The sequence below is a fragment of the Electrona antarctica genome (assembly GCF_951216825.1).
Source record: "Electrona antarctica genome assembly, chromosome: 21".
In the NCBI taxonomy this organism is placed as follows: Eukaryota; Metazoa; Chordata; class Actinopteri; order Myctophiformes; family Myctophidae; genus Electrona; species Electrona antarctica.
The window spans coordinates 10,364,721-10,388,332 of NC_136802.1; the positions used below are offsets into that span (position 1 = coordinate 10,364,721).

The 23,612-nt window shown below is 45.1% G+C and overlaps 1 protein-coding gene across 1 annotated transcript in view; it reads left to right on the forward strand.

Annotated features, from left to right (window-relative positions):
• LOC306914191 (neurexin-2-like) overlaps window positions 1-23,612 on the forward strand; it is an 847,936-nt gene that overhangs the window by 158,328 nt on the left and 665,996 nt on the right. Inside the window, exon 3 of the mRNA XM_079491166.1 lies at window positions 3,994-4,011. The gene's annotated coding sequence lies outside the window, so the exon portion shown is untranslated. The remainder of the gene's footprint in view (window positions 1-3,993; window positions 4,012-23,612) is intronic.

Sequence of the window (23,612 nt, forward strand, 5' to 3'; positions counted from 1 at the left end):
TGTCTGTGTCCCTCAATGTCTGTGTCCCTCGATGTCTGTGTCCCTCGATGTCTGTGTCCCTCAATGTCTGTGTCCCTCGATGTCTGTGTCCCTCGATGTCTGTGTCCCTCGATGTCTGTGTCCCTCAATGTCTGTGTCCCTCAATGTCTGTCTGTGTCCCTTAATGTCTGTGTCCCTCAATGTCTGTGTCCCTCAATGTCTGTGTCCCTCGATGTCTGTGTCCCTCAATGTCTGTGTCCCTCGATGTCTGTGTCCCTCGATGTCTGTGTCCCTCGATGTCTGTGTCCCTCAATGTCTGTGTCCCTCAATGTCTGTCTGTGTCCCTTAATGTCTGTGTCCCTCAATGTCTGTGTCCCTCAATGTCTGTGTGCAAATGCAGAGCCATTGTTGCAGCCAGTGAGGAGCAGCGACAGCTATGCAGATTGATTGATTGATTGAAATATTTATTAACAGTTTGCAGAATTACAGTACTACATTTCAAGCACAAACTCAATACAAAGACTGTTAACTGTGAGTGGACGACCCAATTAAGCATTACACTTGTTTACAAGAGGGTCCACCTTGTTCAATTCATCAAAAGGCAGGACGGCAGGCAGGCAGGCAGGCAGGCAGACAGACAGGCAGGCAGGCAGGCAGGCAGGCAGGCAGGCAGACAGACAGACAGACATTCCCTTGTTTATAGAGGTAGATTTGTCCCTAAACCCCATCTGGAAATATATTTGTTCTAGATGTTCTACTTTAGACTAAACACCATTTGGGTTTGCATTCATTTCAAAAGATAATAGAAATACTTTGCTCATCAACATTGTCAAACACCCCTACTCATCAGCAGTACTTGGTACCTCCCCCTCCCCTTCTTAAGCCGAATGGTTGAGTCCTGCTCTGCTTCGGCAGACGGCAGTTCAGAATCAGATTCCATACAGAAGAGTGCCAGTGCAGCAGAGGATAGCAGAATAGTTTTACCCTGCAAGTCAAACATTTATATCATTTGAATCACTGAAATATTTTGGTGAACATTTTGGTGTACACATGTTGTTGTTAGGACCTGTGAGTGACTCTGCCCCACTACCCACAGTCACTTCAGTTGCTTAATAAGTTCCAAACCCGCCGTGGTCTTAATTAATAATTTGTCGCAGCTGTTTGTTTGTGCGCGTACAATGTCCTTAATCAGTGCGTGCGTGTATGCGTGCGTGTATATAGGGCACAGGCTGCCCTGTGACAGTTCAGTTTCATGTTGGTCAACATGGTCACACAAAAGACTGTCTAAAACTTTATAAGAAAAGGGTGAAGACTGAAGGGAATTCCCTTTTTATGTAGCATACATTATGTAGCATTTGTCTTTATTTTAGCTTAAATTGTCTGTATTTTACTTGGGTAAAATGTTTGCATCTACATGCTGTGCATGGCTGTTAATTTTAACATCATGGTCTATTTTATGTTTAGTTTTCACGGTGGATTTGGACAAGCCTCCAAATAATTCAGTAGAGGAAACTACTTGCGTCTGTCTGTCATGAGGAGTGTAATTCCCTCCAAGCACAGAGAAAGCCAGAAAGGTGTAGGATATTAGACTTAAACAAAGTGTATTACATGGAATTGAATAACCCATGTCATTCAGAATAAAATAATATGCAATAACATTTACAATGCAGGCTATCACGCCACCCATGTGTCCCTTAATGCCCAAAGCAAACCTACATACACCTGCTTTGGTGGCACATTCACCCAAAATAGCAGATCTACAACCTACAATGCAACGCAATGCATCGCAACGCAATGCTTTGTGTGCGATCTGCAATTTTCGGCAGGCAGATGTTATGCAGAAAACGTACAGTGCCAACTGAGGTCCATTTTATTTACAAACTATAGGGTCTTAAGTGTTTTAACTGAAGAGATTTTGATTAATTCCAAATATGTATTAGTATTCTGCAGCACCACTGGACATGTTTTTTTTTTTCAACAATGTATTTATTTTCCTTTTTTACACACAAATGACAATACAAATATGCAAAAAAACAACAATGAACATTACAAGACAATTACTGATATAAAGAAAGCAAAACAACAATAACCAAAAAACAAAACAAAAAAAACAACAACAGCACTCTTATAAAACGGCCCCACACCTCCTGAAACATTTCTTGTTTGTCCTTAAGAATGTATGCAATCTTTTCCAAAGGTAAACATAAAGACAATTCCCTGAACCACTGTGTAATACTTGGTTTGTCTGGCCTCTTCCAGGTCAATGCTATCATTCTCTTAGCTTGTAAAAGACATATCTATAAACATTTGACCACTGGACATGTTGACATTTTCATTTATTTTTATTTTTCGTTTTTCTTTTAGGTTTTATGACCTCAAGTACACCCAAAAAACCTGAACTTTGAACATTCAGTGAATTTCTGTGGCCACCGTTGTCCCGGTTGGCGCGGTCGATGCCAAACTGTGCACACACACACACACACACCCTGGATGCCAGCGACAAACCTCTGCCCCAATTTTTTCATGACGGCCTGTTAGCATTTATTTTCTATTACTCACACAGATTTTATCCATACATCACGCAAATCGGTATACACTATCTCCATAGTCATGTGATCAACACGGACCTGTCTGCTTCCCCATATTCCATCCCCATTGGCTAAGATCGCCTTCCAAAGTTTGCAAGATTGGTCCGTTTTGAACTAAATGCCTCAAATCATGAACACAGCGTGCAATTTTATTTGCAATTATGCACGCACATTCCCTCTAGGCAGAGGAATACATGCTGGTGGAGACCTGTGCCCCGAGGGCCACTTTTCCCTAGTTGTGCATCATGGTATGTTGTGGTAGTTCTGCCATGGTGCCTGTGGGGCTTAATTGTGCTTTAACCCATTCTGACCTGAGATCAGATTCTAAAAATGTCTTCTACATCCTGACAGTTTTCTGAAAAAGCTATGTTTCTATGTCAGTGGTTCTTCGATTTTTCAAAAATAGCAGACCTACAAGCTCGTAGCGCGCCACTCGGTGGCGCGCTATGAGCTTGTAGATCTGATATTTTTCAATAGCTAAAGCACAACATGATGCTAACACCAAAAGGGGTTCCCGCCGAAAATGGGTTAATTGTGTCTTTTGTAAACAATTATATTTTCATCATTTCATAACTGCCTGATCTGACGGAGGAAAGACAATTTAATGGAAACTGGAGCTGGAGCACTATTTCGGGAGAGCTTGGTTTATTTGCGCTATTTTTATCTGATCCCAAAAATGAGGGAAAAATGAGTCACAATAATATGTCACTTTTTTGTATTTTTTTTTTTACACATCCATCTATAAATTTAGCCTACATAAACCTCTAGTCTGTGACTAGACAGACCCTTCGGGTATTGGCATAGTTTTGTTTTGTTTTTTAATAAAGGAAGATATACTGTAGTTAACACTGCATGCTAAACATGGAGATCTGTGATGTCACATCAGAGACTTCATCTAATGCAATGTCCCCTTGTGTGCAGTGTTGAATTTTGACAGCACATTTTGATTTTAGTTTCTTGAATAGTTTTCATTGTGTTTCAGTCACATTTTAGTCACCTGGAATGTTGTAGCTAGTGTCGACCAAATGTCATTTGATTTTAGTTGTTGATTTAGTTGACTAAAGTGTATTTTGGCAGGCCTTGATGCCTTTTGATGCTGATTTTACACCGACTAAAAATATCAGATCTACAACTGCGGCATGTTGTGAGCTTGTATATCTGCTATTTTCAGCATGCAACTAGTGTAGTCTAGTTTTTTTTTGTTGACAAAATTGTCAATATATTTAGTTTTAGTTTCGTCAGTGAAAAAAGGTAGTCGACGAACATTTTTTGTCATAGTATTAGTCGACAAAATCAACACTGCTTGAGTGTAACAATGTCACGTGGTGTAATGTAATTGATGATTTCTTTCTCCACTTTTGATTTGAGCTGATCTCTGAAACTAATCCTCCCCCCTCTCTCTCTCTCTCTCTCGCCCGCCCCCCAGGTGACTCATCACAAGTCGGTAAGTTGCCTCCACCTTAATTCCCTCTACATGTTGTAATTGTTTTGTCTGGTTTTAAGTTGAAAACTCTCAGAAGTGAACGCTGTTGTTGCTCTGTTGGTAGTACAGGAAATCTATGGAAAATACAGGATCAACCTCTAACTAATTGCAAAAAAAACGAACTCAGCTGATTTTGCATCTTCAATATATCCTGAATAACAGAAAAAAAGTTGCCTGGAATTGTCTGAGGGGAAAGTGTTGAAAATAGCCTGTACAGTGTGGCCACCATTGACATCCTATTATAAGGTAATATTTTCTAAATGTCCTTATGCTTTAAGTAGCATGTGACATATCAAACTAGGGGGTTTTCATGATGCTGAATCCATTCCAAGCATTAGTTTTGCATAAAAACACTCATTGGGCTAAATTTGGCCATAGCAACTTGCCCAAATGTGCTGACCTCATTACATTTTGGCAAGTTGCTATGGCCAAATTTAGCCCAATGAGTGTTTTTATGCAAAACTAATGCTTGGAATGGCTTCAGCATCATGACAACAACCTAGTTTGATATGTCACATGCTACTTAAAGCATAAGGAAATTTAGAAAATATTGCCTTATAATAGGATGTCAATGGTGGCCATACTGTACAGGCCATTTTCAACACTTTCCCCTCAGACAATTCCAGGCAACTTTCTTTCTGTTATTCAGGATATATTGAAGATGCAAAATCAGTTGAGTTTGTTTTTTTTGCAATTAGTTAGAGGTCAAATTACATTATTACTGGACTGTTGGTGCTGTCTTCATCAAGTGATGCAATCCCACACATGCACACGCACACGCACTATGCACGCACGCACGCATGCACACACACACACACACACACACACACACACAAGAGAAAAACATCAACCGCAATCTTCATTACCCTAACTGGTGTACAAAAGCGACACTAACCCTTCTCCGGTGGGAGAGGGCAAGCAGATGGATGGCCATCTTTTCCTCTAGCTCTCTGTTGTGCAGCCATCTTGAAGCCATCTTGTTCAATTACCTCGTTTGTGTGTCGGCGTATAGAGCAAGGGTTTGGAGTTGGGGGGGGGGGGGTATATCTGTCTGTTCATGCTACTGTATGTGATTGTGAAGAGCCCGCTGATGTCCCTTCCCACTCTGACCCATGGGGGCCTCTGGCTCCATGTAGCCTTGCAGCTTATAGGACCGAGGTGTGAACTATATTAGTTTCAATCAATCATACGCTGGTTTGGGGCCCCCAGCAACTCACCCCGCTGGGCTGGAATGAAGATATGTGGGCCCCGAGATGATGCATCTAGCTCTCTGTGGCTCCCCAGTTCACAACCGGGACTCGTATGGCTTGGTGAACGTAATGACCTCTCTCTCTCTCTCTCTCTCTCTCTCTCTCTCTCTCTCTCTCTCTCTCTCTCTCTCTCTCTCTCTCTCTCGCTCTATCTCTCTCTCTCTCTCTCTCTCTCTCTCTCTCTCTGTGTCTCTCTCTCTCTCTCTCTGTGTCTCTCTGTCAAGTTTATGAAATGTATTCAAGGTGACTCGGGTGTTGTGACTCAGATTGGGTCTTTAGCAGTGGTATATTATTCTATATATCAGCTATATACGCAGTATGCTTCCATGCCGGAGTTTTTGAAAACAAAGCGGATAATATTGAAATGCAGACTTTTCTGAACAACGCGTTATTTGCTAATTTGCCGTCCGTGACTCTGAAAGACCTCTTTCCTTCAAAGCGTCAACACTTGATGTGTTGTTGACGCACATCAAGTGCGAAAGCTATGTTTAGAGACGTGCTGGGGAAGCGTTAATGGCAGGAGATTAACGCAAATCAAACGCGTCGGCTCTTCCCGCACGACCACTTACTAACATTCTGAACATTTTACCATGCCTCACTCTTTCTTGAGCCACTGTGCGCACCAGCTCTATTTTGGGGGACGAGCTTGCAAATGAAAAACAACCCGGCCCCCTTGTTATACTGTCGTCGTTGGTTAGTCGACTTCAAGCTCTCCGCACCACTTAAACCCCAGACTGGGCTGTATATCTGTAAATGTGCTGACATGTCGTGCCGGCATATCATTTAGAGTCGGCACGGCGCGAGAGCTAAAAAATGGAAGGAGAGAGCGGAGATGGACAGACTAATGGGACGTATCAGCCGCCTCGCGTCAACACTCAGGAAATGAGATGGTCCGAGTTTAATCCATTGAGACCTGGAACGCATCCATGTCACGTTAGCGTTAGCGTTTTAAACATTATGTTATAATTTAGCTATTGAAAAATAGCAGATCTACAAGCTCATAGCGCGCCACCGAGTGGCGCGCTATGAACTTGTAGGTCTGCTATTTTTGAAAAATCGTTAAAATGTGCCTCAAATCTTTCCGAAAATTGTCATGATTTAGAAAACTTTTTTTTTCAAATTTCGACGTCAGGCCTGAATGGGTTAAAACTACAGCTCACAGCACTTCTGGGGCTGATGCGACTTCATGTTTTTATTGTTATATATATTTTGTGATGTGTCAGTGTTTATGCCTCCTAATTATTAGCTCCATCTCTGCAGCTTCCATGGTTCCTATTATTTTTGTGCAGGAGCTGAGTTTTAATGAGGGGACATAAAGTAATACTCACTTTCAGTCACTTCATTCAATATTCTTTCTCATGATATGTTAACTTTACCTAAATGGTGGTTGTTTGTTCTTCTGCAATTGCGGAAAGACACCTTCTCCTCAGCTGACAATAATATTCCAAGCTTATGCTGCCACAGTCGTCGACAGTGACACATAATGCATTGCATAGTCTTATGGGGTGTTCTTTTCTTTTAAACAGATTTGTGCTCGTTTCTTGAAGTGGAGCCAATGAATTCAGACTGCAGACGATAGCAATATTTTTGGTCCTATTGTGATGCTTTCTTCGGCCAACGTACCCAGATAATCTTTGATCTGTGCATACAGTATGCGTATTATGTGTATGTCTGTGTCTGTGGAAATATGTGTTGCTGTTGTTTGTTAACACATTGAGAGCCCACGCAAAACTGCCCAAAATCACTTTCACCTAGAAAATCCATTCACATTTTTTATAATTCAGCTGACTGTGGAGACACATGCTGGAACTTTTTACTTTGAAATGTTTTATAGTTTCTGAGTTATTTAATTTAAACGCCAAATGCATTCTCAATGGCGAAAACACAAACTTTGGCACCACGTATTAAAAAAAAAAAAAAAAAAGTTTTGATTGTTTTGATTTTTTTTAATAAAAGAAAAAAAGAAAAAATATATATATTTTTTTTCTTTCAAAGACGTCCACAGACGTCTTGGGCTATGCACGTGCGGTAATACCCAAGACGTCCACAGACGTTTTGGGCACAAAATGTGTTAAGAGGCAGGAATGGATTTGCTCACGGGGATGTGTTTCTACTTTTGATATCCCCTGCTGGTCATTCATTTGTAATGCTGGTGCAGGGCAGTGCTGTTTTTGACAGCAAATTTAGATTTTAGTTCTCTTGAATAGTTTTAATTTAGTTTTAGTCACATTTTAGTCACCTGGAATGTGTTAGTGTTAGTCTAGTTTGCATGTAGAGTTGTAGAGTTGCACCACTTAGTTCAGACGGGTGTGATTTTTTTTCTTATTCTGAAAAAAAAGAAGTATAGACTGAAGCCTAGGCTTATTACGGCTACCTTTTTATAGACTATATAAGTGCTTCAGTGGAAGAAAGATTGTCCCCACCCACCCTCTGTTTAGTTTTACAAATCTAACCCTGTCTAGCAGGTCCATTTTGTTGGTACGTGGGTGTTTTTGCTTTGTGACCGGAGAGCCGATCAGCCAGCCGATCCCTCTGAATACCAATGTGGCATGATTCCTATACCCGGTCTCCCCCAAACACAGTGAAATAGCACAGAATTGCAATACATACACGCCTGGAAAACACAAAAATCTGTACATCTTGACAATGAAATCCTCCCCATAGACAATGACAGGTGGGCGCCGTCTCTACCCAACTTGAGCCACGGGAGAGAGACACCACCGAGCGGCCGTGGTTTGTCGTGTCGAGTGTTGCGAAGTTTGGTATGGCGACTCAGCCCCGAGTTGTAACCCGATATGGACAGAATAGTAAATAATGTCAAACCCGAACTCACCCAGCCCGACCCAGACACGGTGAAATAGCACCTCCGTATACACTAGTGAAAGCCACGCCTCCGTCGTGGTCAAAACAGTAGTGGTGTAATATGTATGGATTTTGGGGTTTTCTAGGCGTGGCATTCTGTCTGTCTGCCTGCCCCAGACTATACCGACAGACTGTTGGACCAGACCAGGCCTGCTCACGCCCCCCAGGAGGGTAAATGTCCAAATGCCACCCTGCGAGCATACTGGATCTATAGAGAGAGGGGAACAAAACCAATTAAAAGTTGACCCGAGACTCCTACGGAAAAATTGTTTTAGAGCACACACTCTGCAAAAACTGGGAGATGGAGATAATGCATGTTCCTTCGAGACACGTTAACATTTGAATGTCAGAGAGGAGCAGACGGAGGATCGTCAAAGTATTATGCTAAAACAGTGTTTGGTATGACAGACTTTTATTTTGAACGCATATTGATTTCAGTGCTGAGTGCAATTGATTAATTGGTACTCCATGGTGGAAGGACATTGACCACCTTGACCACACGTACCAAGCTCCTAGAACGTTTCCATTGGACAGCATCAGTGAGACAGAGCCGTACATTAGTGGTCAGCGGTCGGCACCTCTGGACGTCGTTAACCGTGTCCAGTGAAACCGGAGAGAGTATGAATAAATTAGCAACTGAGTGCTTAAAACAGGGGTTTTTCAAGGTCCATTATTTAATCTGCATTTGATGACATTTTGCCTCTCGGATGCAAAACTAAAGAATTCATTATTGATGTTGATACCATTAGGAGAGATAACTGATAAACGTTGATCAAAATAGCAATTCTTCTACATTCTATACAATTGTGTAGACTTCTTGTAAATTAACTAATGCAGATGTTTAACAATAATTTAACTGAGTGAAAAATACGGGTCCATCATAGCTGATGACCACCTGGAACCTCCTCAAGGACCACTTAAGCGTTATATTATTTGCACAATGCCACACATCACAATGCCACGCACTGTGAGCTTGTAGATCTGCCATTTTCAAAACATTTTTTATACATTTTATATATTTGAAAACGTCTGCACAATGAGTACTTTCTACTTGTTTATATTGGTATGAAAAAGTACATTTTCTTGCCAATACGTTTGCACTTTTATACTCTACGTGTAACAGAGTAGCCTACTTCTACATCGCAGCATTGATACTTTTATACTCTACGTGTAACAGAGTAGCCTACTTCTACATCGCAGCATTGATACTTTTATACTCTACGTGTAACAGAGTAGCCTACTTCTACATCGCAGCATTGATACTTTTATACTCTACGTGTAACAGAGTAGCCTACTTCTACGTCGCAGCATTGATACTTTTATACTCTACGTGTAACAGAGTAGCCTACTTCTACATCGCAGCATTGATACTTTTATACTCTATACGTGTAACAGAGTAGCCTACTTCTACATCACAGCATTGATACTTTTACACTCTACGTGTAACAGAGTAGCCTACTTCTACATCGCAGCATTGATACTTTTATACTCTACGTTAACAGAGTAGCCTACTTCTACATCGCAGCATTGATACTTTTATACTCTACGTGTAACAGAGTAGCCTACTTCTACATCGCAGCATTGATACTTTTATACTCTACGTGTAACAGAGTACTTCTACATCGCAGCATTGATACTTTTATACTCTACGTGTAACAGAGTACTTCTACATCGCAGCATTGATACTTTTATACTCTACGTGTAACAGAGTACTTCTACATCGCAGCATTGATACTTTCATACTCTACGTGTAACAGAGTACTTCTACATCGCAGCATTGATACTTTTACAACGAGTAACAAAATGTGAGTATACTTATTCCACCGTCAACAGCGACTCTGCGACAGTTTAGCTGACCACACTTCGGTCGTTTTGCAGCTTTCGTTGTGAGTGTCAACGCAGCATAACGCGGCCATAAGCCTCTGCTCACCAGGGGAGTTGGAGCAAAGCTTTTTTGAAGTGTGTGTGTGTGTGTGTGTGTGTGTGTGTGTGTGTGTGTGTGTGTGTGTGTGTGTGTGTGTGTGTGTGTGTGTGTGTGTGTGTGTGTGTGTGTGTGTGTGTGTGTGTGTGTGTGTGTGTGTGTGTGTCACGCGCTGGGAGTTTTTTGTTTCTCTCTAGGAGCCGATAATGTAATAGCAGCAGTATAAAAAGAGCGATAATGGAGAGTAGTCGAGTGAAAAGAAAGGATTTTTCAGGCCCTTTCATGTCTACCATGGCGTTCGACACACACACACCCACCCACACACACACACACACCTCTCTCTCTCTCGGGAATGCACTAAGTGCACGATTTCATGCAATCGTTTATAGCGAACAGAGAGAATGACTTATAGCTGTCGAGGCATCACATTTCGACGTACTTGTGTTTTGAGTTGATGAGGACGGAGGAGTCTTAACGCTATATGAGCGACACCCACCTCGGGATCATCCAGAGCATTTCAGGAGTCAGGAGGAGATGGGCCGTTTTACCTCGCCTTGTCTAAACTGTAACCACAGCAACGCTGCGACGTACATCCACACGCTCATCGGCTCCGAGACCCTCATGGCGAGAGGTGTGGGAAGAGGAGAAAAACATCCATCCATTCATCTACCCGTGTATCTATCAATCCGTTGCTATTTCTGTGCCTCGGATTCAGCCGTTAACCCATTTTGACCTGAGATCAGATTCTAAAAATGTCTTCTAAATCCTGACAGTTTTCTGAAAAAGCTATGTTTCTATGTCAGTCGTTCTTCGATTTTTCAAAAATAGCAGACCTACAAGCTTGTGGCGCGCCACTCGGTGGCGCGCTATGAGCTTGTAGATCTGCTATTTTTCAATAGCTAAAGCATAACATAATGCTAACACCAAAAGGGGTTCCCGCCCAGAATGGATTAAACTCTGCGGCGGCGCGTGACACAGTGGCACGTCGTAGAAACGGCGTCCTAAATGTCAGCAGGGATGTGAGTGAACTTGGACTTCTATCACTGCTTCCCCATGTGGTATACAGTCAGCATGTGGCGCGAGGAGTGCTCGTGCCTTAAGCAGTAATTATCTCAGGTAATGAGATGGCTATCTCGTTACGACCCCCCTTCAATATGCAAATGACTCCAGCCACGGGGGTCTGCATGGCATTTTATGGTTGCCATGCAGCATTATGTTGTTATGGTGGTTCCCAAAGTGGGGTCCGGGGACCCCCAGGGGTCCTTGAGGGAGTTTCAGGGGGTCCCCAGCTAAATGATAGTTTGGAACGAAATGGACCCTTATGTGTTTATGAGTTAAATTAACACTGATTTTACAATATAAATTGGTGTTCCCAGAGATAGAAATGCCATTAAATGGGGATCCATAGACTAATGCATGTCAAATTGGGAGTCCTTGAAATTAAACGGGTTGAGAATCACTGCTAGAGCCGTACAAATCTTCTCTTATGGGAGTCCCCATGGCATATCTTTTCAAATGGGGGGTCCACGGGCTAATTAGTGTCAATTTGGGGGTCCTTGACATGAAATGGTCTGGGAACCACTGACTTACGGGGCTTTAGTATGTGCTCTTAGAGCGGCCCGTACTCCTTGACCGCTTCCCCGGTTGGACAATAACTTTTGAGCACGCGGTTATTGTTTCCACAGATAATAGATTGCTTTTTATTGTCCGCTGTCTTCCACGTCCGTGTCTCCATATAAGCCCAGCTCAATTAAATAGGCAGGTCATCACTATCAAACAGAACACTGCCTCCATGAGGAGTGCCTTTCTGCCTTAACCCATTTTGACCTGAGATCAGATTCTAAAAATGTCTTCTAAATCCTGACAGTTCTCGTTCTTCGATTTTTAAAAAATAGCAGACCTACAAGTTCATAGCGCGCCACTCGGTGGCGCGCTATGAGCTTGTAGATCTGCTATTTTTCAATAGCTAAAGCATAACCAGAAACCAGATTCTACTCTACTACAAATTGTCTTCTAAATCATGACAGTTTTCTGATAAACCTATGTTTCTATGTCAGTGATTCTCAAACTATTTCATGTCAAGGACCCCAAACATCATATACATTGTAATTGGCCGTCGAACACCCATCTGAAATTATATTGTTTCAGGGACCCCCAGAAGCAAAGATACGAGTTACAAACGTTCACTGTGAAAGAATATTTTTATTCAAAGATTTGCGCAATGATAAAAATTAAAAAAGCAGATCTACAAGCTCGTAGCGCGGTACTCTGTGCCACGCTATGAGCATGTATATCTGATATTTTTCAACAGCTGAAGTTCAAAACAATGGTTAAAGTGGTTAAACGTTATAAGCGACACAAATGCGTTCCCGTCATAAATGCCTTAATGATGAAGGTGATGAAAGTAACCTAATAAATTAGGGGAGTTATGGGGCTTTTGAAGGTCCGTGGCGGGGCTGTTCCCTGCCTGGCCTGCATTAGCACAGAATAAAGCAGCTTACATAATGCCTTTTCCCCCAATGCCTGACTTGTACGTTGGAATTAGCACTGCATAAAAACATAGCCGTGGGCAGTGTATTCTGGTGGTCTTCAGGGGTGTGTGTGTGTGTGTGTGCGTTTGTGCGTGTTCACGTGCGTGCGTGTTCGCATGCGTGTGTGCGTGAGTGTGTGCGTGGGCATGTGTGCGGGTGCGCACGCATGTATTTGGCTACGTGCGCATCCATGCGTGCATGTTTGTGTGGGCCCCATGCACAAATGGAGCCAGAGCTCTGCGCTTTCCATTCCAAGTTCCAGACAGACAAGTAGACTAGACGGGCATGCAATGCACCGAGCAGGACGGACGGGCATGGTGTGCAGCGAACGGGTGAATTGCATTGTTGCAGCAGGCTTTCTGCTGGCTCTGCAACCGTAGCAGGGTTGGCATGCAGTGGAGAGGAGAGATAGGGGAGAGGGAGAGAGGGGGGGAGAGAGAGAGGGGGGGGAGAGAGAGGATTAGTTTCAGAGATCAGATCAAAACAAAATTCAAGTGAAAAATCATCCATTTTGGCACGAGTCATGTGACACACAAGGAGACAATTAGCAGAGAGACAATGAGAGAGAATGAGAGACGGAGAGAGAGACTTTGACTTTTTATAAAACCTTTTTATTTACAAACTAAAAAAGAACAGCAAACACTTTACTTGTTTTCAGTCAAACATTCGTGTCATTCATGAACCAATGGCATTTTGCATAAAGCTCGAAACAAAACAAAATCATTATTCATATTCAAAACCATTGCTCCAACAAACCAATGCAGAGGGTTCAGCCAGTGACATGCTGCTGCTGCCCCTGAACCCCCCCTATACACCTCCTCCTCCTCCACACCCAGCCCGTCTCTGGACACACACAACACAACAGTACAGTACAAATCCATTTCCTCTCCCCTCCTGTGATTCTCATGTTCAGTATCTTTCATAGACAGTTTTTCGATGCACAGTTCTGGGAAACAACCCACACGGCAAGATGATATCAGCCCCAGCAGATCAGCTATTGCTCCTTCATCCACCAAGCTTTGACCAGCTACATCCAACAGTTCCACCATGACCACTGTCACACAGGCTGTGAGTGAGCCTCGATGTTGGACTGTGATGAAGGTCCATCCTGGCCCTTCCAACCAGAGGTCCGTCTGAGAATCAGAGTCTACACGTAGCACTCGTAGCGGGCAACAGCCGCTCCACCATTGTCCAGTCAACCAAAGCCAGCCCACCTCACAAGTGGCTGGCTGTATCATTGTCCAGTTCATCTTCATGTCCATTAAAGACAAAACCAAATGCAAAAGAGGACCCAGCGCACAGAAGGAACCCAGCGGCACCACCACCATCACCATTCTAATTCCGCATCAACCCTCTGCACCAGTTTCTTCACTCTGAAAATCTCTTGCCTGGTAAAGCATACTCCTTCTGTTAACTTCATGTTTTGCCTGGCAGCCTTCACAAAACCCTTACTATCTGGGAAGTACATTTCAACTTCGATCAGTCTCTTGTTTTTTGTTTTCTGCAAAAAACGTTTCATTTCTGACACCCCATAGACATTTTTCTTTTTTACACATGTTTCATCATCGCTCACCCAACCACAAGTACTATCGTCTGAATTGAGTTCTCTTTTCCCCTCGGTCACTTTTTTTGCTTTTGTCCCATTTGAACCTTTTGCCTTTCTTTTCTGCCCCACCACCTTCACCCCTTCCTCCTCAGCCCCCATCTCCATGTCAGCTACTTTAGCCCCTCCCTCCTCCACTTGACTGACAGGAGGACTACTGTCCTCTTGGGAACTTGTGTCAGCCACAGGTTCAGCATTTACCACTTCTCCTTCACCTCCACTGTTTTCCTGCTGGCTATTTTCTTTTTCCCCTTCATCTTCACCTGTTTGCTCAGTTCCCCCCCCCCCATCTTTATTGACATTCTCTGCCAACAACTCGGGTTCAGCATTTACTCCTTCATCTTCACCCACCTGCCCACTCCCAGTACCATCCCCATTAACGTTTCCCATCTCCTTTTCAACATTTTTTCCCCAGGGATTACTCCCCCTCCCCCCCCCTGGTAGCATTGCTTGTCCCCTCGCCAGAGTCAACAACCCTCTCTGGACAGGACCTTATCAAGTGCCCTTCCACCCCACAGCCAAAGCACTTCATATTCTCGGTTGTAGCAAATAAAGTGTATTCAAAATTGTCGACTTTGATCTTAAAGCCTGTAATCAGCTCTTTACTCCTGTTTCTCAAAATCATGAACAGCATTCTCCTGTGAGAAACAACATGTCGCAACTCAGGTGATTTACACCCTGACGGGAGCTTTTTAATCGGCGACACCACCTTCCCAAACTTGGTCAACTCTCTCACTATCAGTTCATCATCAATGAATGGGGGGACGTTTGACAGAAACACTTTACTCGATGGCATTGCGAGTGGCGTTACTTTCACAAGCGTGCCCTTTATCTCAACGCCCCTCTCGATCACAGCGTTTGCTTTATTCATCCCATCGACAAAAATCACAACGCCACCATTCATCCTGGCAGCAGATTTAACGCTAGCGGGTCCGACTACTTTTGCGACCGCTAAACTACAGTCCTCTACAGAACACGGGAAAGCTGGCGAGATCTTAAAACCATGCTTCCTTGTGAGAGTTGTGAAAGCCATGGCGACGCCGACAGCCGTCTGCGCGCAGCAAACACAAAACCACCAACAGCAGTTTAAACACTAGACGAGTGCAAAAACCGCAAAACCCAACACTAGCGAGATAGAAGAGCAAGCATAGACAGTATAGATAGACCAAACACTCACTCCGTAACCTCACTCCGCACCACGCTCCTCACTCACACACATCCGCACGAGAGAGAGAGAGAGAGAGAGAGAGAGAGAGAGAGAGAGAGAGAGAGAGAGAGAGAGAGAGAGAGAGAGAGAGAGAGAGAGAGAGAGAGAGAGAGAGAGAGAGAGAGAGAGAGAGAGAGAGAGAGAGAGAGAGAGAGAGAGAGAAACGCACAGAGGGAGAGAGAGAGGGGGGGGGGGGGAGTGAGAGGAGACTAATCAGCTGAGCCAAGAGATAAACAGCTTGAAACACAGAGATTCCCACAGAAATATGCTTCAGTCGATTATTTTCTTTTAGGTTTTGGGGCTAAAATGCAATTCAGGCTAAAGAAGGATAAGAATCTCCCCTCGTAGCTGTCCTGCCTGTCTCCCTGTGTCTGTGTCTCAGGGCACAGCAAGATTACCTCCTGCAGAGAAAACAGGGATTCCACTGCTTCACAAACAGCATGTGTATTAGCATCGGGCCGTGGGATATGATCCCATATCGACTGTCAACTCCTTTCGTTGGGGCGGAGTTGAAACCTGTGTGGGTGTTTTTTTCCTCCCCATCAATCGCATTGGTGTCCCGTGGAGTCGATCGTGCTCTTTTTCGGGCTGCACCTCTGACGGTTCTTTCAAGCTCACTTCAATCATAGTTATAATATAGCTATAGAGAATGGATTGAGGAGCGACATTGAGGGCGATGGCCCTCGTTGCCCTTCCATTTGGCCGTGTGCCCCTCCTCGTAAAATGACACGCCCTATATGGTGATTTCACCGTTTCAACTTATTCTTCTAGTACATTGGTTTTCAACCCTTTTCATATCAAGGATCAAGGCCCATTATGTATTTGGCATTTGAGAATTAGCCTCTCAGACCCCACAGAGTGAATATTTTGAGATTTTTGTCCACAATTCCATGATGTATTGATGTGGTACGATTAGGAGAGACAACCGGCAAAATGTTGATCAATTATTTTTCTTTTACACTCGCTAATTGTGTACTGTAGACTTCTTGTAAATTAACTGATGCAGATGTTTAACAATAATTTTACTCTTGCTCTCAAGAGTTAAAGACCTATAAGAGTCCATTTGGTTACCAACTCCATCATTTAGCTGCGGACCACTGGGGTCCATTTGGTTACCAACTCCATCATTTAGCTGCCGACCACTGGGGTCCATTTGGTTACCAACTCTATCATTTAGCTGCGGACCACTGAGGTCCATTTGGTTACCAACTCCATCATTTAGCTGCTGACCACTGGTTGAAAACCTGTATTCTGGTCAATACGGTAGATGCCACCAGTTGTCTGGTTGACATTCTAAATACAAAAGTGAAATGCTAACCTGTTGGATGATAGTTTATGATAACATTAAATGTGTATTAATTAGCCTCCTGCTATAGGCTAACCACCTTAATTAATCTTAATCTTATTATATTGTGAATGATTAAGGAATACTATATTTTAAATATTAAGCCATTATTAGTCCAATCAGATTTCATTTAATGAAAATAAGGTTTTGAATGCTCATGTGATTCATGTAAACAATTACTTAAGTCCAGAGCTGAATGTGACAAATATTGAGACCAATAGGCCCTATAGGACTTATATTGGTAATTTGCCAATACATTATTTTGTGAAATAATTGGGTTATATGTCACTGATAGTTAAATTAATTACTTATTGGACTTAAAATCGTTGCTTTATGTTATGTCCTGCCCTGCCATTTGACCTTTGTGCCCCCTCAAAGTGCAACACTAAAGGCCAAGTGGCCTCGCCCCTAAAATGACAAAATGTCAGGCCTGATCATGACAGACGATGTGAAAGATGACGTGCACTCTGACACGCACACATCATCTAACTCTTGAGAGCGTAAAATGAAACCAAATGGATCCGTACGGGTCCATTTGGTTTCATTTTACGCTCTCAAGGGTTAAATTATTGTTAAACATCTGCATTACTTAATTCATAAGAAGTCTACACAATTAGAGAATGTTGTTATTTTGATCGTTTGCCATGGAATAGAGGGTATGTGCATGCATAAAGTGAATGGCAGATCGAGTGGCAAATCGAGTGGCAAAGTGAGTGACAAAGTGAATTTAATGTTGTTTAAAGTAATTTCATGCAATCAAATAAGACTTTTCTGTGTGGATGTATGGGCTGTCAAGGCCAGAAAGCAGTTTTTTGCCACTCGGTAGGCTTTCCAGCATAACTTCCTGGTATGATGATGATGTCACGCGCATACCCTCTATTGTGGACAAAGTCTTATATCCAACGACAACAAAATATTCTTTGGTCTTTGGGTCTGAGAGGCTAAATGTGGCTCAAGTGCCGAATAACCTTTGATATGAAAAAGGGTTGAAAACCACTGGTTTACCGTCCTACACCACTGGGCTGGGCAGCAGTACATCTGAAGTGGGGCAGCTTTGTGTGATGTTCACAGAGCCTATAGCTTGTGAAGATTATAGCGGCGTCGCCTTTCATTAGCCTCAGTGTAATTATAATGCGGTGATGGCTGTAAGCCCATGCGAAAGCTCTAATGCTTTGAGAATCAAAGAGGGAACGCGCCGACCGGACCACCGGCACTCAGGTTTGATTTTCCCAGGTTTCTCTGAAGATTTAATAGGCCTGTCTGTATCACCACGCACACTGTCTCTTTTCATTCTATCTACCCCTGTCTTAACCCATTTTGGGCGGGAACCCTTATGTTATGCTTTAGCTGTTGAAAAATAGCAGATCTACAAGCTCATAGCGCGCCACCGAGTGGCGCGCTACGAGCTTGTAGGTCTGCTATTTTTGAAAAATCGAAGAACGACTGACATAGAAACAGCTTTTTCAGAAAACTGTCAGGATGTAGAAGACATTTTTAGAATCTGATCTCAGGTCAGAATGGGTTAATCCGTTTAGGACGGGAACGCGTCTCTGTCGTCTTATAGCTTTTAAACCACTTTAACCATTATTTTTTAACATTAGCTGTTGGAAAAATAGCAGATCTACAAGCTCACAGCGCCGCACGCGAGTGCTGCGCTATGAGCTTGTAGATCTGCTATTTTTGAAAAGTCGTCAAAATGTGTGGTGCAGATCTTTGAATATATATTCTTTCACAGCAAACTTTTTAATTCATATCTTTGCTTCTGGGGGGGTCATCTGGAACAACATATTTTCAGATGGGGGTCGGCGGTGGGCCAATTACATAATCATTTCTGGGATTCTTGACATGAAATAGAAACACAGGTTTTTCAGAAAATTGTCAGGATTTGGAACATTTAGAATTTGGTCTCGGGTCTATATGGGATAATATGCATACTGTATTCACTATGGAGGGTGAATAGTGGAGTGTGACAAAACAGTGTCTTGTTATTCACTATGGAGGGTGAATAGTGGAGTATGACAAAACAGTGTCTTGTTATTTATTTATTTTTGTCTCGAACATCAGACAATATTTCATTCAAAAGTTACCTTGGCCACCAAGTTTTTATATCTGCTGCAGTCTGCAGTTTTGTTCATGGTCATGATCCATTTTGGATCGACACTTGCGTGCCGCTGTAGTTTACCGGTAGATTAGTCGAGACATATTTCGCCTGAAATGCCCCCTAATCCGCGTTTTGTACGAGACAGAGACAGAGGTGTTGTTGTTGAATTGTATTTATTTACACCTTCTCTAGACTAGTCACATTGGTAAGCCTGTGTCTCCAGAGAGAGCGGGAGAAAGAGCATGATGCGTGTGTGCGTGCGCGCGTGTGCGCGTGTGTGTGTGCGCGCGTGTGCGTGTGTGTGCGTGTGCGCGTGTGTGTGCACGTGCGTGTTTGTGTGTGTACGCGGCAGAGAGAGAGAACTGCAACGGTACAGGGCAAGAGTCACAACAATATACTGTAAGAACAGTGAGACGGTATAAGGTTCAAGGAGAATTACAGTATGAAGTATGTCAGAGAGGTGAACGCAACATCTCAGAGTGGTGTGTGTGTGTGTCTGTGTGTGTGTCTGTGTGCAAAATGCATTATGTTTTCTGCAAACCCAAGTCTGATAGAAAGTCACAGAGAATGCGATCGAGGGCATAACAGTGACTGTATAAGACAGACAATGAGAAACGAACCGGGACATCGTTTTCCTTTTGTGTTTGTCTTGTTTGTTTACCGGAATATCACCCTCCCTATATTTGCAGCATGCACGCTCGCCCTTCCCCTGCAGCATTAACCTCCTCACACTGCAGGCCAACACCTTCCCCTGCAGAGGTAACCTCCTCACACTGCAGGCCAACACCTTCCCCTGCAGCATTAACCTCCTCACACTGCAGGCCAACACCTTCCCCTGCAGCATTAACCTCCTCACACTGCAGGCCAACACCTTCCCCTGCAGAGGTAACCTCCTCACACTGCAGGCCAACACCTTCCCCTGTAGCATTAACCTCCTCACACTGCAGGCCAACACCTTCCCCTGCAGCATTAACCTCCTCACACTGCAGGCCAACACCTTCCCCTGCAGCATTAACCTCCTCACACTGCAGGCCAACACCTTCCCCTGCAGAGGTAACCTCCTCACACTGCAGGCCAACACCTTCCCCTGTAGCATTAACCTCCTCACACTGCAGGCCAACACCTTCCCGTGTAGCATTAACCTCCTCACACTGCAGGCCAACACCTTCCCCTGTGAGGTAACCTCCTCACACTGCAGGCCAACACCTTCCCCTGCAGCATTAACCTCCTCACACTGCAGGCCAACACCTTCCCCTGCAGAGGTAACCTCCTCACACTGCAGGCCAACACCTTCCCCTGTAGCATTAACCTCCTCACACTGCAGGCCAACACCTTCCCCTGGAGAGGTAACCTCCTCACACTGCAGGCCAACACCTTCCCCTGCAGCATTAACCTCCTCACACTGCAGGCCAACTGCAGTAACCTCCTCACACTGCAGGCCAACTGCAGTAACCTCCTCACACTGCAGGCCAACTGCAGTAACCTCCTCACACTGCAGGCCAACACCTTCCCTTGCAGCGGTAACCTCCTCACACTGCAGGCCAACACCTTCCCCTGGAGCAGTAACCTCCTCACACTGCAGGCCAACACCTTCCCCTGGAGCAGTAACCTCCTCACACTGCAGGCCAACACCTTCCCCTGCAGAGGTAACCTCCTCACACTGCAGGCCAACACCTTCCCCTGTGAGGTAACCTCCTCACACTGCAGGCCAACACCTTCCCCTGCAGAGGTAACCTCCTCACACTGCAGGCCAACACCTTCCCCTGCAGAGGTAACCTCCTCACACTGCAGGCCAACACCTTCCCCTGCAGAGGTAACCTCCTCACACTGCAGGCCAACACCTTCCCCTGTAGCAGTAACCTCCTCACACTGCAGGCCAACACCTTCCCCTGCAGAGGTAACCTCCTCACACTGCAGGCCAACACCTTCCCCTGCAGAGGTAACCTCCTCACACTGCAGGCCAACACCTTCCCCTGGAGAGGTAACCTCCTCACACTGCAGGCCAACACCTTCCCCTGGAGCAGTAACCTCCTCACACTGCAGGCCAACACCTTCCCCTGGAGAGGTAACCTCCTCACACTGCAGGCCAACACCTTCCCCTGGAGCAGTAACCTCCTCACACTGCAGGCCAACACCTTCCCCTGGAGCAGTAACCTCCTCACACTGCAGGCCAACACCTTCCCCTGGAGCAGTAACCTCCTCACACTGCAGGCCAACACCTTCCCCTGTAGCAGTAACCTCCTCACACTGCAGGCCAACACCTTCCCCTGCAGAGGTAACCTCCTCACACTGCAGGCCAACACCTTCCCCTGCAGAGGTAACCTCCTCACACTGCAGGCCAACACCTTCCCCTGTAGAGGTAACCTCCTCACACTGCAGGCCAACACCTTCCCCTGTAGAGGTAACCTCCTCACACTGCAGGCCAACACCTTCCCCTGTAGCGGTAACCTCATCACACTGCAGGCCAACACCTTCCCCTGCAGAGGTAACCTCCTCACACTGCAGGCCAACACCTTCCCCTGCAGAGGTAACCTCCTCACACTGCAGGCCAACACCTTCCCCTGGAGCAGTAACCTCCTCACTGCAGGCCAACACCTTCCCCTGTAGAGGTAACCTCCTCACACTGCAGGCCAACACCTTCCCCTGTAGAGGTAACCTCCTCACACTGCAGGCCAACACCTTCCCCTGCAGAGGTAACCTCCTCACACTGCAGGCCAACTGCAGTAACCTCCTCACACTGCAGGCCAACACCTTCCCCTGCAGAGGTAACCTCCTCACACTGCAGGCCAACACCTTCCCCTGTAGAGGTAACCTCCTCACACTGCAGGCCAACACCTTCCCCTGGAGCAGTAACCTCCTCACTGCAGGCCAACACCTTCCCCTGTAGAGGTAACCTCCTCACACTGCAGGCCAACACCTTCCCCTGTAGAGGTAACCTCCTCACACTGCAGGCCAACACCTTCCCCTGCAGAGGTAACCTCCTCACACTGCAGGCCAACTGCAGTAACCTCCTCACACTGCAGGCCAACACCTTCCCCTGCAGAGGTAACCTCCTCACACTGCAGGCCAACACCTTCCCCTGCAGAGGTAACCTCCTCACACTGCAGGCCAACACCTTCCCCTGCAGAGGTAACCTCCTCACACTGCAGGCCAACACCTTCCCCTGTAGCAGTAACCTCCTCACACTGCAGGCCAACACCTTCCCCTGCAGAGGTAACCTCCTCACACTGCAGGCCAACTGCAGTAACCTCCTCACACTGCAGGCCAACACCGGGTTCATTCAATTTAGCCTCCCACCGTCGGATCTTCGTCTTGCCGTCACGTGACATCCTCCTCGAGAGTTAGCATGGCGCCCCAGCTATAGGTTCATTAGAGATCTCTGCAGGCGTATTGCTGCTCTATTACACTGATTTGACGCTATGAAGGGGCGGGGGGGAGAGAGAGAGAGAGGGGGAGAGGGGGAGAGAGAAGGGGAGAGGGGGAGAGAGAGAGAGACTGTGTTAATTTGACAGAAATGGAAACGGAGTGAGAGAAACACTGCCACGGAGTGTGTGAGTGTAGAAAAAGGAGGGGGGAGAGAGAGAGATGGGGAGGAACACATGAGAGAGAGATAGAGAGAGAGACTGTTAATTTGACAGAAATGGTGTAGAGAGAGAGACAATGAGCGAAAGTGCGATTGTAGAAAGAGCAACGCTGAGAGGGAACGAGGCAGGGCTGAACATATGGAGAGAAAGAGGGAGAGTAATGTGGTCTTATTATTATTATGGAAGCAACAGGGGTGTTAGCTATAGCCTGCGCTATAGGCTATGTGCTGCTTAGACGTGCGCAGGTGTCACACTCTGAAGATAGCTGATCTACAAGCTCACAATGTGCCACTGCTGCCGCCAACACCTGCACACATGCTAAGTATATAGGTCAGGCATTACTGTGGCTATTAAAGTAAGTGGAGCCAGAACATGGCTGTAACGATGGCCGACGGTGCCCTGAAGCTCCAGAGTTTAGAAAAAAGGCCTTCATTAATGACGGCCCCGGCTTATTACCAACAGCTGGTGCCGGCCACTGCCCCGAGGGCACCGAGGCTGGCACACATGCAGAGCCACACAGCCTCACACCTTTATACACATACACACACGCATGCATGCATACAGACACGCACGCACGCACGCACACCCCCCACCCCCACTATTTTGGGCGTATGTCTCTGTTTTGGTGCAGTATATACACTGCAAAACCCTGAGTCTCGATCCAACCCTGCAGTGTAACAAGCAACGACCCATGACCACATTCAGCCTGGCCTCCCTACTTTTGGGCATGTCATTATAGCAAAAAACAATTATGACAAAATACAAATTATGTGTTTTTGACATTTTCAAGATTATGATTTTTCGGTTTTATGTGGCTGTGCATCTCATATGGGTTAACGCACAGTTGTTGTTTTTTGGTTTGAAATTATACATGCGTGCGTGTGAATGTGTACACACGACGAGATCCTCCCAGTGATCAAATATAAAATGTGGACTATATATTTGCTTTTCCTGCGTGTTAGCACAACCTCATTTACACCTGGTATTAACACGCGATCTGTAACCAGACACGTTACCCATGCAGATCGTTCGAGTGCTACAAACACACACCGGTATGTGCCATTTTAACCCATTTTGGGCGGGAACCCCTTTTGGTGTTAGCATTATGTTATGCTTTAGCTATTGAAAAATAGCGGATCTACAAGCTCATAGCGCGCC